A 14,641-nucleotide genomic window follows, 5' to 3' on the forward strand; every position below is an offset into this window, starting at 1 on the left:
GTCTGGATGCCATGTCTACCTGTAGACAGACAACAGGTCTACCTACTGAGAAATAACTGAAGGGTAGATCTGGAAGAGAAATTTCTCAAAGGCCAAGTCTTCCCAGACCTCAGCACCACTCAGTTATGAAATCTACCAAAAATGATAGCTCAGTCCTCTGGTGCTTGTGTGTGTGTGTGTGTGTGTGTGTGTGTGTGTGTGTGTGTTTATTAATTGAAGTATTTACCTAGCACCATCAATGGAATTTCTAAGTACAACCTTGATAATGGTGCCCATTCAAGTTCTACATTTTAGGAGTCTTAAATACAACTAGAATAATTGCTACAAAAAAAGATAGATGCATGAAATACAATGGGGGAAGGAAAAATCCACCAAACACCACCAAGTACCCATTTCTTTCTGTAACAAATGCAACAGCACAGCAAGCAAGAGCCTCAATCTAACATTAGGAATTGTGCTTATAAAAAATGTGCAGCCAGATGATTATTTACATTTATATACTGAGTGTGAAGTGATAATGTATTTCCTTATTCAGCAATTCTTAACAGTTCTCGCTTCATTCCAATTGAAGAGTGCTAATTTATTATCCAAGATGAACCTGTTTACTTCAAATTTAATAGTTTCCAATTAAGCTAAAACATTTACTCTTCCATCATGTATAAACCCTTTCTGCTAAGTTGCTATATTAATATTTTTAATCAACATCAAAGAAACATTAGTATTAATAATGACGACAATAATTCTTGGTTAAGTATCAAATGTCGCAAGCAAAAGGACTTAAAATTGTAAATGCAGCAAAGGCTTCCATCGGAACATCCAACCATTCAGTTTCATTTTACACTGCTTTGAGAATGTTTTTACTTGGACATTGATGCACAATTATATTTTTATTTCCAGATGCCTGCATTCTGATATGGTCCTGTTCTTTGATAAAATCACAAGCTCAGATCTCCTGTTGAGCAGCGGAACATAATCACTGATGTGACATATGGTTCCAGTAGTAGATAGGTAGCCGTGTTGGTCTGCCATAGTCAAAATAAAAAAATTCCTTCCAGTAGCACCTTAAAGACCAACTAAGTTAGTTGGTCTTTAAGGTGCTACTGGAAGGAATTTTTTTATTTTGATGTGACATAGTAAAAGGAGAAAAGATGGGGTCAGGAGAAAATATGTTAAAAGCTCAGACCAGTATCCTGGACTCTTCACATGATGATCCCTGGAGTCAACAAAGAAATAATCTACCTTTAAAAAGCTGTAAATTAGCAAACTAGGCTTTGCTTAGACAAGGGCCCTTCAGATATTGTTGGACTCCGCCTTTCAAGAGCCCTAGGCTGCATTGCCAATGATCAAGGATAATGTGAGTTGCAGTTCAACACATTTGGCGGACCCCACTACTATTTTAGGTCATTTGATACTATATAGTGGATGTGGACCAACCAGAGGCCATAGCAGCTTTCCAGACAGATTGCCCTAACCTCTGTCGTTATCATCCTCTTGTAACATGATGGCTGCATGAGCCTCTCAATGGGAAGGAAGGAGGATGAATCTCACTGGTTTACAGCTTTTGCAGGAGGAGGGATCAACCTGTATCTCAGTTTTGACACTCACTCAAGTCAGTGCCAGGGGTGGGATACAAATTTCTCCCTCCCCATGCTCATGAGATTAATCATCAGGTGAGACTACAAACCCAGCCCTAAGCAGAGGAGAGATTTAAATCTTTCCATCGATCACCCATCTGGAAAGTGGAGGAGGATCCAGCACTGGATCTGCATGTGGGTGTGTAGTCTGCACATGTGGATTTAGGTATGGTGCATGATCGAGCACCTTAGAGCATTGCATAACTAGAATGCAGACAACAGGCCAAAAATGGTTAGCTACCCTGACCTACAGAATGTAAACAAGAAGCCAGAAACAAGTTATATGTGGAAAGATTCTATGTAGCATAGTTTTAACATTTTCCGAGAGCCCATTTTCTAAGAGCTTGATTATATAGCTTCTCTTCCATCAAACAGGGTAACCAAAGAAGCAAATGCAACCGAAGTCAATTAATGTTCTCAGTCACACCTTGATTTCCTCGATGTCAGGTCTCCTACTTGAATATAAATTTGATCTATAATCCTGTGCTCAGTTACATAAGCTTCAGCTCAAGGATTTCAATAGCATTAAGAAAGGGGAAATTATGGGCAAAATGGAAACTGTGGGCAGCAGAATGGGAACCAAAATTGAAGAGACAGCATTGCACACAATTTTTCATGTTCACTTCTCTGGACTACCTTATCCAATGACTAAAGATGATGCAGCTTTCATTCCACCCCCCCCTCTTGTTATCGCATTGTGATAAACAACAAGGGGGAAAAATGAGAACACCTGCCAGTCAAAAGGGATCCAAGTTTTGCTTCTTGCTCTGCTTTGCTGCTCTTTTGTCCCTTTCACTCATCCATCCTCCAGTTTTCTGTCTCTGTTTGTGTTTGTGGGCCCATTCTACTTCAGCTTTTTACTGACACTTGACGTTATTTGGACAGCTGTTTTCTTGATTTATGGAAGCACACTGGGGCATTATGTGAGAGCCACTCTGTTACAGTAGTGTGAACACTTTTTCTATACACCTTGGGGAGGTTTAATGAACAAGTTTCGCTTCATCTGGAAGCTTTAATTAATTACCATAATTGGAATATTAAAGGAATTTTCTCCCACATGAGATTGCCATGTGAGACCAGCAGCCTTCATCTTCAATTGCAGCGAAGCATTCCACACTCACTTCTACTATTTAGGGAGCCCAAAAACAGGCTGGAACGCAAAACCCCTGATTGGTTTGGTTTGACTCTGAAATGAACCACACTTTACTGGAAAATTGCAAATACCTTCATTTATTCTCAGAGTCAAATGGGGCAAAGCCAAATTCTTGGCTGCCCAAAGGCCATCATTTGCTGTTGTTTGCAACCTAAACTCAGGGTATGACTATAGTTTTCTGCCTCCCTCCCTCCTCATTACCCCTTTCCCTAGTCTGAATCCTATACTTTGTTTTGTAGGCCACAATATTTGACACTGGCTCATTTCCAACCAGCTGTCAGGACTCCAACAACCTGAACGTAACCCGCGCGTAAGTGGGGAGACGCCTGTCTAGGTCAGCCTTCCCCATCTTGGTGTCCTCTTTCTGTTTTGGCCTCCTTCAATCAGAATTCATTACAAAAAAGAATTCATTACAAGGTGAAGTGCGTGAGGAATTGATTGGGTACAAGGGGGGGGTTGGAGGACAGGCAGAAAGAAGAGCCAATTTGTCCATGTCTAGGGAGTGCAATCTGGACAATTCTGCCAGGGGCGCAAGATCACCAAGCTACGGCTCTGAGTACAGGAGAGACATGGACATCAACCACAGAAGCCTTCTTGCACAAGTAGGCTGGAGAAGGTCAGGTGATATTTCATAGTTCTTCTAAAAAGTTATAGATCAGGCTTACTCTCTGGTCTGAGCAAGTAGGAACCTTGCTTTGGGTTAATACTATTTATCATCACATCCCCACCTTCATAGGTTCCAAGTCTCATATCACCTTATATTTCACATAACCATACAGAAAAGATACTTCACCAACATCCAGGAACTCGGCATATTTCAAGTCAGATGCACATCTGAGATCAGCTAACTGTTCAGATGACAAGTGCTTTGTATTAAAAAGTCTAAAAAATCTCCCATACAGTTCTTTAAAAATTCAATCATACTCCTTGTAGGTTTTGAACTCTGTTTCAGATACTGAAATGCACAAAAGACTGACATGTAATTGTAATTCAATTTTATTCTGGCTGCAATGTAATCTTACTAATATCTATATCAGACATAAAAAGATGAGACACTTTATAAAGGAGTCTATCATTCATTAATACTATTGAAGAACTGTCATGATCAAAAGTTATTTTTAATTTTTTCATATACTTTATAGGATTACACTAAATTGTGTTTTGCATTATTCATTGAATAATTTTTAAATGTCTGGATCACAGTCATTGTGAATCTACAGCTTCATATATCAAAAGTAAATGTAAAAATTCTGGTGATAATTTTATTATTAAATATTATTATCATTAAGTTTTGAAATTTCACAGTCAAGGTTGCTTACATCCAAATTTAGGAATGACAGTCTTATATTTTTAATATATTAAACACACTCATGCCTCTGTATTCAAAAAGAAAATTATTGAGCACTTTAGAGTACTAGTCCATCTACTTCAGTTTTACAAATATAAATGAAAATGATACACCTGGGAGAAGGCAAATATGTTTTGAAAGTAGGTCTGTTATATAACTTCTCTAACTTGGTATTGTGAGTACTTCAAAAACAAGGAAAAATACTTCATATACCCTAGTATTTCAAAAATAAAACATTTGCAGGTAATCATACACAAAAATAATTATGAGCCCTGATCCTCGGCTGACATGTTAAGTCTTTTTTTTGTTAAATAATTTTTATTAATTTTCAATTACTGAAGTCCAATAACAGCCACATTTTATCAATGTCAAATTACAATTCACATCCAAATATATATCAGTTATAAAGCCAATTATACAATTTGTGTGACTTCTCGTGTACTGGGTTTTGGGGTGCAAAGTTCTTATTTATTCCTGCTTCCAAAATCTTGATTAATCCAATTAAATTCAGTCCTGATCTTAGTCTCATATCAACAGCTACAGAGTTCTTGTCTTCCATTCATATTAGCACATTTAATAAATTTTATTTCTGCAGAAGGAGTTGTGAATCGAGGTCCCGCTCCCCTATTTGTGATGAAATAAGACACGTGGACACAAGTAATTTAGGTTAATGGGCTAAAAAAGGCCACAACTTTATTGGTTACATAATGTGAGTGGTATTGGCTTAGGCATTGGATCCAAACTGACTATACTTGACTCCTGTCTGCTCTGCAGGGAGTCACACAAGGGTTAACAACCTGTGGGGGGAGCTTGTTGATGCAAATCAACTGGAAGCTTTCCCCTAGAGCCACTGGAGGGTCATGCCATGGCCCTAGCCACCACCTGGGCATCGTACAGGAACCATGACTGCCAGATTCCTTTAATGGAATATCCATCAAAGGGAGGGGTAGGTGATGGCCACAAATTCTCCTCCAACACAAAACACATTTTCCAATGCCTAACAGCCAAACTTTACAAACTTGTGACGATTTGCTATGAGGTAGGTGAAAAACCAAGTGGCTGGTGCCAATCTGCCAAGTGGAAAAAATTCCTACCAGGCGACCAACCGAGGTCCATAGCAAGGTCAGGTGTGGAATGCACGAGAATAGAGGGAGGGAGGGAGATCTGTGCGTGCAGTAATCAAAAGGCTGAGCCATACTCCCACGCTCGTTTAAGAGCAGCAACCCCCCCCCCCCGGCAGCCGTATTGGCTGGCTGCGGGCATGACGCAAGTCAGGGATTCTTTGTGATGCAGTGGGCCATCCACGCCCACTGTGAAGCGCGAGAAGCAAAACCCGCTCACAACCCCTCCACTTGGGGAAGAGGAGAGGCTTTCTATATCTTGTGCTGACGTTTCAAGTCAACACAGTGTCTCAAGTACCCTCAGCCCCACAATGAGGCCACGCGATTGGAAGTTTAGTTATTTATTGGCACAGCACTCAATTACATCGGCTCCTAAGATGCAAAAGTCACCTGCTAAACAGCTAGCTAGGCATCTCCTTCAAACCTGTGCCCAAACAGCTGGAGCAACAACACATCCATGCCTCCATCAGCACATTTAAACCCTCTCAACTGATGCACACAAGCAACCAGCTACTTCTCCTGTGTGTCAGCTCCAACTGCTCCTGTCCCTTTATGCCCCTCCTCATTCTTGAAGACCGTGGAGGAGGTGACAGAGGAGATTTGAAATGACCCAACTCTCCCTAGGATTCTCTCTTCGACCTCTGTTCCTTCCTGTAACTTTTCCTCCATCTGACTGCCCAGCCCCTTCCTCTTCCTCCTGCCACATGCGTGGCACAGAACCCCACAAATTACTGGCTCCTTCCCCTGGACCATCCCCCTGGCCACCCTTCTGAACTCCTGTCTATCCCTGACAGCTGGCAAGTGACAGATGCACAAATATATCCACTTTACTGGCCGGTTGTACTATCTAAATGAACTCTGCCTTCACAAAGAACTGAACTAGGATCAAAAAAGAAGTGGTATCTACCTCCCCTAGGAAAAGGTATCTAGCTCCTCATGGACATCTTACTGCACTTTATATTTGTAATATAAAAAGGTCCACAACCTTGTTTTATGTATCAGTATAAGATGAGAACCACAGAATTTTTACACTCCTCTCAAATTTTGAAGTCACTAAGCACAGCAAACTATGGCAAGTTCTTAAAGAAATGGGAGTGCCTGATCACCTCATATGTCTCCTGAGAAATCTCTATGCAGGACAAGAAGCTACAGTTAGAACTGGATATGGAGCAACTGATTGGTTTAAAATTGGGAAAGGTGTACGACAAGGCTGTATATTGTCTCCCTGTTTATTTAACTTATATGCAGAATCCATCATGCGAAAGGCTGGGCTGGATGACTCCCAAGCCAGAATTAAGATTGCCAGAAGAAATATCAACAACCTCAGATATGCAGATGCCACAATCTTGATGGCAGAAAGTGAGGAGGAATGAAAGAACCTTTTCATGAGGGTAAAAGAGGAGAGCACAAAATATGGTTTGAAGCTCAACATCAAAAATACGAAGATCATGGCCACTGGGCCCATCACCTCTTGGCAAATAGAAGGGGAAGAAATGGAGGCAGTGAGAAATTTTACTTTCTTGGCCTCCATGATCACTATAGATGGTGACAGCAGTTACAAAATTAAAAGACACCTGCTTCTTGGGAGAAAAGCAATGACAAACCTAGACAGCATCTTAAAAAGCAGAGACATCACCTTGCCGACAAAGGTCCGTATAGTAAAAGCTATGGTTTTCCCAGTAGTGATGTATGGAAGTGAGAGCTGGACCATAAAGAAGGCTGATTGCCAAAGAATTGATGCTTTTGAATTATGGTGCTGGAGGAGACTCTTGAGAGTCCCATGGACTGCAAGAAGATCAAACCTATCCATTCTGAAGGAAATCGGCCCTGAGTGCTCACTGGAAGGACAGATCCTGAAGCTGAGGCTCCAATACTTTGGCCACCTCATGAGAAGAGAAGACTTGAAAAGATCCTGATGTTGGGAAAGATTGAGGCACAAGGAGAAGGGGACGACAGAGGATGAGATGGCTGAACAGTGTTCTTAAAGCTACCAACATGAGTTGGACCAAACTGCGGGAGGCAGTGGAAGACAGGAGTGCCTAGCATGCTCTGGTCCATGGGGTCACGAAGAGCCAGGCACAACTAAATGACTAAACAACAACAACAACAAGCATACCAATAATATGAGAAGTGGAGAACTCATCTGCCAACTTTGCATTTAGTCATGCATGTGAGCAAGTTGGTATTCCTTCAACAAAAACTTGACTGAGAGGTATTAAGAAGACTAGTACTGCACTGTGTGTGCTGTTTTTTGGGAAACCTGCCTTGCATTTTGAAAGACATGTTCAGGATCCAAGAGAAGCCAATGGACAAAATACTTCTCCACGGGCATGCATATCTTTGGTATGATAAAGTCAACAGTGCCTTTAAAAATCACATTGTTAGAAAAGCATTGTTTAATGTTTGGATAAGATATAAAGATCTATTGGAAAACAAAACCCCTAGATGGGTCTCACCAGTGGAGGCTAAAGCAGTGAAGAAACTCAATATGGAGGTCGGATGGCCGAAGTATTGGGAAATTTTAGAACAGGATGGAGATAAGTTCAAACTACAAAGTCAGGAGAAACTGAAGCACAAAGTAGAAAATTGGTTTCAATATCGTCAAATAATGGAATTTTTTAAACAGGACAGGAAAATCGGTTTCCAGGTGGAAAAATCAAAATTAGAAACCGAACTGTTAGAACCCAATACTAAGAATTTATCTAGAATGTACAACTTGCTGTTGAAATGGAACACACAGGATGAAACAGTTAAATCGGCTATGATTAAGTGGGCTCAGGATGTTGGACACAACATTATGTCAGCTGACTGGGAATGGTTATGGAACACCGGTATTAAATTTACGGCATGTAATGCCTTAAAGGAAAACATTATGAAAATGGTATACAGGTGGTACATGACCCCAGTCAAGCTGGCAAAAATCTATCATTTGCCCGATAATAAATGTTGGAAGTGTAAAGAGACTGAAGGTACCTTTTATCACCTTTGGTGGACATGCCCGAAGATTAAGGCCTTCTGGGAAATGATCTACAATGAAATGAAAAAGGTACTTAAATGTACCTTTCCTAAAAAACCAGAGGCCTTTCTCTTGGGCATTGTCGGCCAATTGGTGACAAGGAAAGATAGAACTTTTTTTATGTATGCCACAACAGCAGCAAGAATACTCATCGCAAAGTATTGGAAGACACAAGATTTACCCACTGTGGAAGAATGGCAGATGAAAGTGATGGACTATATGACATTGGCCGAGATGACAGGCAGAATCCGTGACCAACGAAAAGAGACGGTGGAAGAGGAGTGGAAAAAATTTAAAAGCTACCTTAAAGACTACTATAAACTTAATGAATGCTAAAATGTTGTGGTTTCCAGAAGCAAAAGGGTACAGGGATATAAGGTTAGACTATAAAAGAGGACTAAGATGATAGAGATTGGAAAGTAACAATTGGGAGTTGCTAGTTGAATTATGGACATTGGGATGCAGAGAGGGGGGGTATGGGGAAGTCCAAGAAAAGAGGTTCATGAAAATATGTTTGAAATTATACGTGTATGTTTGTCTTTTTTAGTGTTTGTTTGTTTTTCTTAAAAATGTTGTAAAACTAATAAAAATTTTATAAAAAAAAAAAAACAAAATACTTCTCCACGGGTAAAAGGGGGGAAGCCAGGTTTCCTTTCTGGCTGCATCCCCTTATGCCACAGCAAATGCTACTTTGGAGAGTCCCCAGAGAATGAAGGTAGTAAGATCTATTCATGCACCAGGTCTTTGCCTCTCTTCTATAATAATAAGCCCAAGTAATGCAATACCCAAACTTACGGGAGACATAAAAATAATTTGTAATATTTTATGGGGAAGGAAAGGACACTGTCATGGGCCAGGAGTCAGTTTCACCTGCCGAGCAGCAGCCTGAAGGAGCAGAAGGCAGTGACTCTACCTGCTGCTGATCAGCCTTCTTGCTCCTGATGTGAACCAGCTGGCTCCAGTTTTCTTAAGCAGGGTTTCCAGCCTCAGTCAGTTGCTATAAAAAAAATAATTGTCCTTCCTGGCCAGACCTTGCTGCTTCTTGCTTCTCGGGACCTTGGACTCTCGGCTTTCTGGACCCCCAGACCATCTGACTACGTGAACTGAGATACTCCTGACCTTAGGACTGGAGTGAACCTTGCATATGGATTCTGCCTCCAGGCAAGTACCTCCCTGAGACCTGGCTGATTGGCTGGCCTCTCCTGCCACTAAGCTCCGCCGCGGCTGATCAGCACAGGACTATGACGGACACTGATGCTCAGGGAGCCTTCACATTCAATTATTATGTCAATGTTTTGAGGACAAATTCTAATGAAACTGCACCAGGAAAGAAATTAAGTATTGTTCTGATTTTCCTAAAACTGTCTCTCCTGGTATAAAGAAAATAAATCCGCAGAGGTAGCTCTCAGAACGTAATTACTGCAGAAGAAATTTAACAGTATTCTCTCTAGGCCATGACTTCCAGAGAAGAGTCATGAAAGCAAAAGGTAACTATATCAAATGATCTTGTCTTTTTCTCAGATAAATGAGTATCTTCCTTTAATATTTTGCTCTGCCAGAGGCCAACAGAATCCACATTAGACTGAAGTTCCAGCTGGGTAAGCAAATTATTTGGGTGCTGAAAACTTTGCAAAAATACTCACAAAGGGTTATATCCAATACTAGTCCTATTCAAAGTACAACTAGTGAAATTAATAGGCTTGCCTACCCCACTCTGAGTAGGATACAACCAATAAAATATAAAAACCTATTCTATTTTTAACCTATGCTTCAAATGTGTGTTTATTTACCTTCCTTTTTAGGGTAAAGTAAAGGTAAAGGGACCCCTGACCATTAGGTCCAGTCGCAGACGACTCTGGGGTTGCGGCGCTCATCTCGCTTTACTGGCCGAGGGAGCTGGCGTACAGCTTCTGGGTCATGTGGCCAGGATGACTAAGCCGCTTCTGGCGAACCAGAGCAGCACACGGAAACGCAGTTTACCTTCCCACAGGAGTGGTACCTATTTATCTCCTTGCACTTGACGTGCTTTCAAACTGCTAGGATGGCAGGAGCAGGGACCAAGCAACAGGAGCTCACCCTGCTGCGGGGATTCGAACCGCCGACCTTCTGATCGGCAAGCCCTAGGCTCTGTGGTTTAGACCACAGCACCACCCACGTCCCTCTTTTATAGGGTACTACCTTCCTAATGCACCTTCTATTAAATGTTAAAATACACAAAACATAAACTAATTTAAGTGATACTCAGAGAAGACCCATCAAAATTAATGTTAGTCACTTCAATTAACTTCAATGGATCTACTCCCGAGTAAGACTAACATTGAATGCCACCCTAGATGAAATTAATACAAGTTATAAAAGTAACCAAATAAAATGAAAGGCCTAAAACATGCCCTCTTAGCAAAACTAATTTGAAGCCAGCCAAACTTTAAAAATCCTTCAGCCATTTAAAATTCTATTATGTGACAGCATATTCACTCAAAGCCTCTCCAAAACAAATGTATTTCCAGTGCCTGTTTAAAAGCTGGCAAAGAAGCTGCCATCTGCACACAATTGTGGGGTCACGCTTACAAGGGCCCTCTTCTTAATTATACCTAACAACTGTTGTGGAGGGTGGGGGTGATTTAAAAAAATCAATTCTCCTGTCAGACTGGCAATATCCCCTCACTCACGCAAGTTTAGGATATTCCACCACTCTTCAGCAGAGTTTCTTTTCTTTTAGCAAAGTAAGCGGTCCACGTACATGTCAAACAAAGCTTTAATAATAAAAGAAAATTGTAACACAATAACGTACTACCCGAATGAAACTAAAACAACATCATGAGGCAAGATTGACAGTTGGTCTCTAACTGAACTTAACTGAACACACGAAAGGAGGGGCCGATTCTGGAGCAGAACACAAAAGCCCCACCCACCAGATGCCAGACATTCTACTATTCAAATTAGGCCCCAGCGTTTTCTAACAACAACCTAACAGACCATACCAGCAAGCATTTGAGAAAAGTCACTGAGGCTTATTTTAAAGTACACTCAGGCTGGTGCAGGTGAAAGCAAATATTTGGATAACCTAGTTCCAAGCCATTTTTTAGCTTTATAGCAGAATGGGGAACCTGTGGCTCTCCAAATGTTACTGGAGTAAAACCCCCATCATCCTTGACCACTGGCTTTTTGAGTAGGGCTGATGGGAGCTGGAGTCCCACCACATGTGGAGGGTCACAGGTCCCTCATCTCTGCTTTACAGGTTAACATCAGCTTCTTACTAAATTAGGCCTGGAAATGAGAGCCAGTGCTATCCATTTAGCATCATATGCTCTGACCATCTTATCCCAAACAGCATGGACATGGATCAGCTTGGGAAGGGGGGCAGATTGGGTGCCTCTGTGTGTGTGTGCACAAGAAAGTGAGGGCTGACCAAACTTACTTTTGGCCACATTCCCCATTGGCTTGCAGCCTGCGGCAGGCTGGCCAAGAGTGAACATGGCCCTTGAACAAAAGATGTTTACCCACCCCTGCACTAGAGTCACAAAGGCAAGGTCTGTCCTTTCTAGGACAGCTAGCAAATCAAATCACTGCTGGCAAATCAGCATTACCTGATAGAAAGCTCTTGATATTTGAATCCAAGATTAAAATGTTTTAATTGCCAAGATTAAAAAGTATTGTATTCATAAATACACTCAAGCATTACAAGCTGGGCAGATTTGTTTTCCAAATTAGGTACAGTGGTACCTCAGGTTAAGTACTTAATTCGTTCCGGAGGTCTGTTCTTAACCTGAAACTGTTCTTAACCTGAAGCACCACTTTAGCTAATGGGGCCTCCTGCTGCCGCCACGCCGCCGCTGCACGATTTATTTTCTCATCCTGAAGCAAAGTTCTTAACCTGAAGCACTATTTCTGGGTTAGCAGAGTCTGTAACCTGAAGCGTATGTAACCTGAAGCATATGTAACCTGAGGTACCACTGTAGTTACATAGGACCTGACGTCTCCTTCCTTCAATCCAATCTTACATTCATACACAATATGTCTTTCCTCCAAGTTGAGATACTTTTGTGCAGATGGATCCTAGGATTACGGTCTACCACTTCTGTGTTACTCTTTGGCTCTTGTTGCAGGGAGCACTTGGGATCCTTCCATCAGCTGCCCCAAGTCCTCAGATGAGTCACTTTCCTATCCACAGAAGAACTCATCAAAGGCTGCAGCATACAGACAGCCACATATATTTTAACAGCAGCGTTCTGCTTCTGAGCTCGCATGACTGAGCTAGCTGAGAGCTGCTGCTGGGGAAGATGCTGGGCAGAACCCTGTCATGAAGTATCTGAAAATTAGTTTTTATCAAGGCTGAATCGTTTATCAAAAACCAAGGCACAAGTAGTAAAAGCTGTCAGGTGACAGCTCCTTGGAATATATAACAGCCGCCTCTGTAGAACCATTTATTGTCACCTACAGTTAAAACTTATTTGTGTTGTGGGCATTTAATGACATCTGACTGATTTGATTTATGTTGCCTAAAATCTGGAACAAACCAGGGATTTCCCCGATGACAGCCAGGGCTCCCTAAATCAGCAATCAGAGGCCGGTGCAACACATCTATCAATATAAACAACTGCGGGATCAACGGCTTATTAATGGACAAGTTAGCATTTATTTCACCCAAAGGACATCTCTATTGAGGTATAACTCTCTAAGGATGCACAATACAGTCCCATCTGCTAAAGGGGGAAAATACTTGATGAAGTTGAAACATCTACTGGCATAGTATTGTCAGCTTTCATATGGGATAAAGCATTTTTGTAAAGGAGAGAGCCCTTGATGGATTGAGTTTCTTCTCTGGCTGCAACACTATGCTCACACTGCCTATACAAGGCTAATGGGAGTTGTAGTCCAACATCATGTGGAGGACGCCAGGTTGGAAAAGTGGAAACAACTTTTAAAAAACAGGATGCAGTGATTTTGGTTTGTATCCAATGCAAGACTAAGTAGCATAAGGCATAAAGATTTATAGCGCAACAGGGCTTCTTCCCCCCCTCCTCCTCCCACGCCCCCTAAAAATGCTCTATGGGTTCCCAGATTTGGAGAATGTGCAGTGTCCCATAGCGCAAACACAAATCCTTGCATTTGTGGGATAGTTATGTAGACATATTGGACACAACTCTTGTAAGCAACTCAACGTAAAGCTGTTTCATATTCAATCAATGCTTTTGATGTAGCTTTGATATCTCCAAATGCCGGAAAATATATATTCAAGAAGTGAAAGCAAATCTTTCGCCTTTTATCCTGGGTGCAATGCAACCTTATTAATATCTCTATAAGACATAAACGGATGAAAGCAAAACAGTAAAAAGATATTCAAGAAGTGAAAGTGGCATTTCATAGCTTAAAGCATCCAAGAAGACCAATAAATAATGGCATGGCCACAGGGCTCTGTTACTCCAGAGCTCATCAAGTGGATTTCAGAATGGTCTCTTCAGATTAATAAAGTTTCACAGTAGGCTGAAAATCAGCTCATTACTTCCTGCTAGGATTGCCTCAAAATAGCTTCACACTGGTTCTTGGAATGAGGAGGGAAGAGTGCCCCAAAACTCCTGTTTAACCATTTTTAGTTCCCAGGTAATGAAAAGAAAAACAAGGACACCCTTCAGGAGAGGAGGAGGAAAAGTCTATAAAGGTCTATGTCAGTTTGTGAGACACATGGAAGATGGAGAGCCTTTAATACTAGTTTATTAGCTGCTATTTTAATCACTCACACCACGAAGCATACGAAAATGGCAGAAAAATCCAATAGAAGCTGCCACAATATCATGCTGGTTTTCATTAAATTTGTTGAAAGGGGACTCAGCGTGGAATTATTAAATGACTTTCAGTGGTAAATGAGTAAAATGTCTCATCTATTTATAGACAACACGCTCAATCATTATTATTATTTTTTAACAGTGACACCTCCTAGTTAAAAGTCTTGTCAGCATTTATAAGCCACTCACATTTTTAAGGTTCCCGTAATGAAAACCCAACAATACCTAATTGAAATTAGGCAATAACAATACATTAAAACTATAAGACAGTCACATTTTGGATAGCTGTTTCTGGATATTGTAAGCATCACTGTGAAATTATTGTATTCAGTACTGGAACTAGGCATTGCTAGGAACTAGGCCTCCTCCACTACTCTACCATAATGTCCATCATAAAAATATTACATAACCTTGCAGATTTATACAACCCCAGCTTAATGTGACTGGATGGCATTTGTGGGTGCAAGCAGTTTACAACTATAAGCTCAATTATAACGTCCATGCAAAATTAAAATTTGCAAAAGCAACTTATCAGAGCATTAAAATAGTCTTAAATAAAATCCACAACACAAAACAAGTCAATTAA

The 14,641-nt window shown here is 41.0% G+C and overlaps 1 protein-coding gene across 1 annotated transcript in view; it reads right to left on the reverse strand.

The window, feature by feature from the left end:
* Window positions 1-14,641, reverse strand: part of STPG2 (sperm tail PG-rich repeat containing 2) — a 211,510-nt gene that overhangs the window by 139,009 nt on the left and 57,860 nt on the right. The gene's annotated exons all lie outside the window — the stretch shown is intronic.

The sequence above is a fragment of the Podarcis liolepis genome (assembly GCF_965112155.1).
Source record: "Podarcis liolepis genome assembly, chromosome: 9".
Taxonomy (NCBI): domain Eukaryota; kingdom Metazoa; phylum Chordata; class Lepidosauria; order Squamata; family Lacertidae; genus Podarcis; species Podarcis liolepis.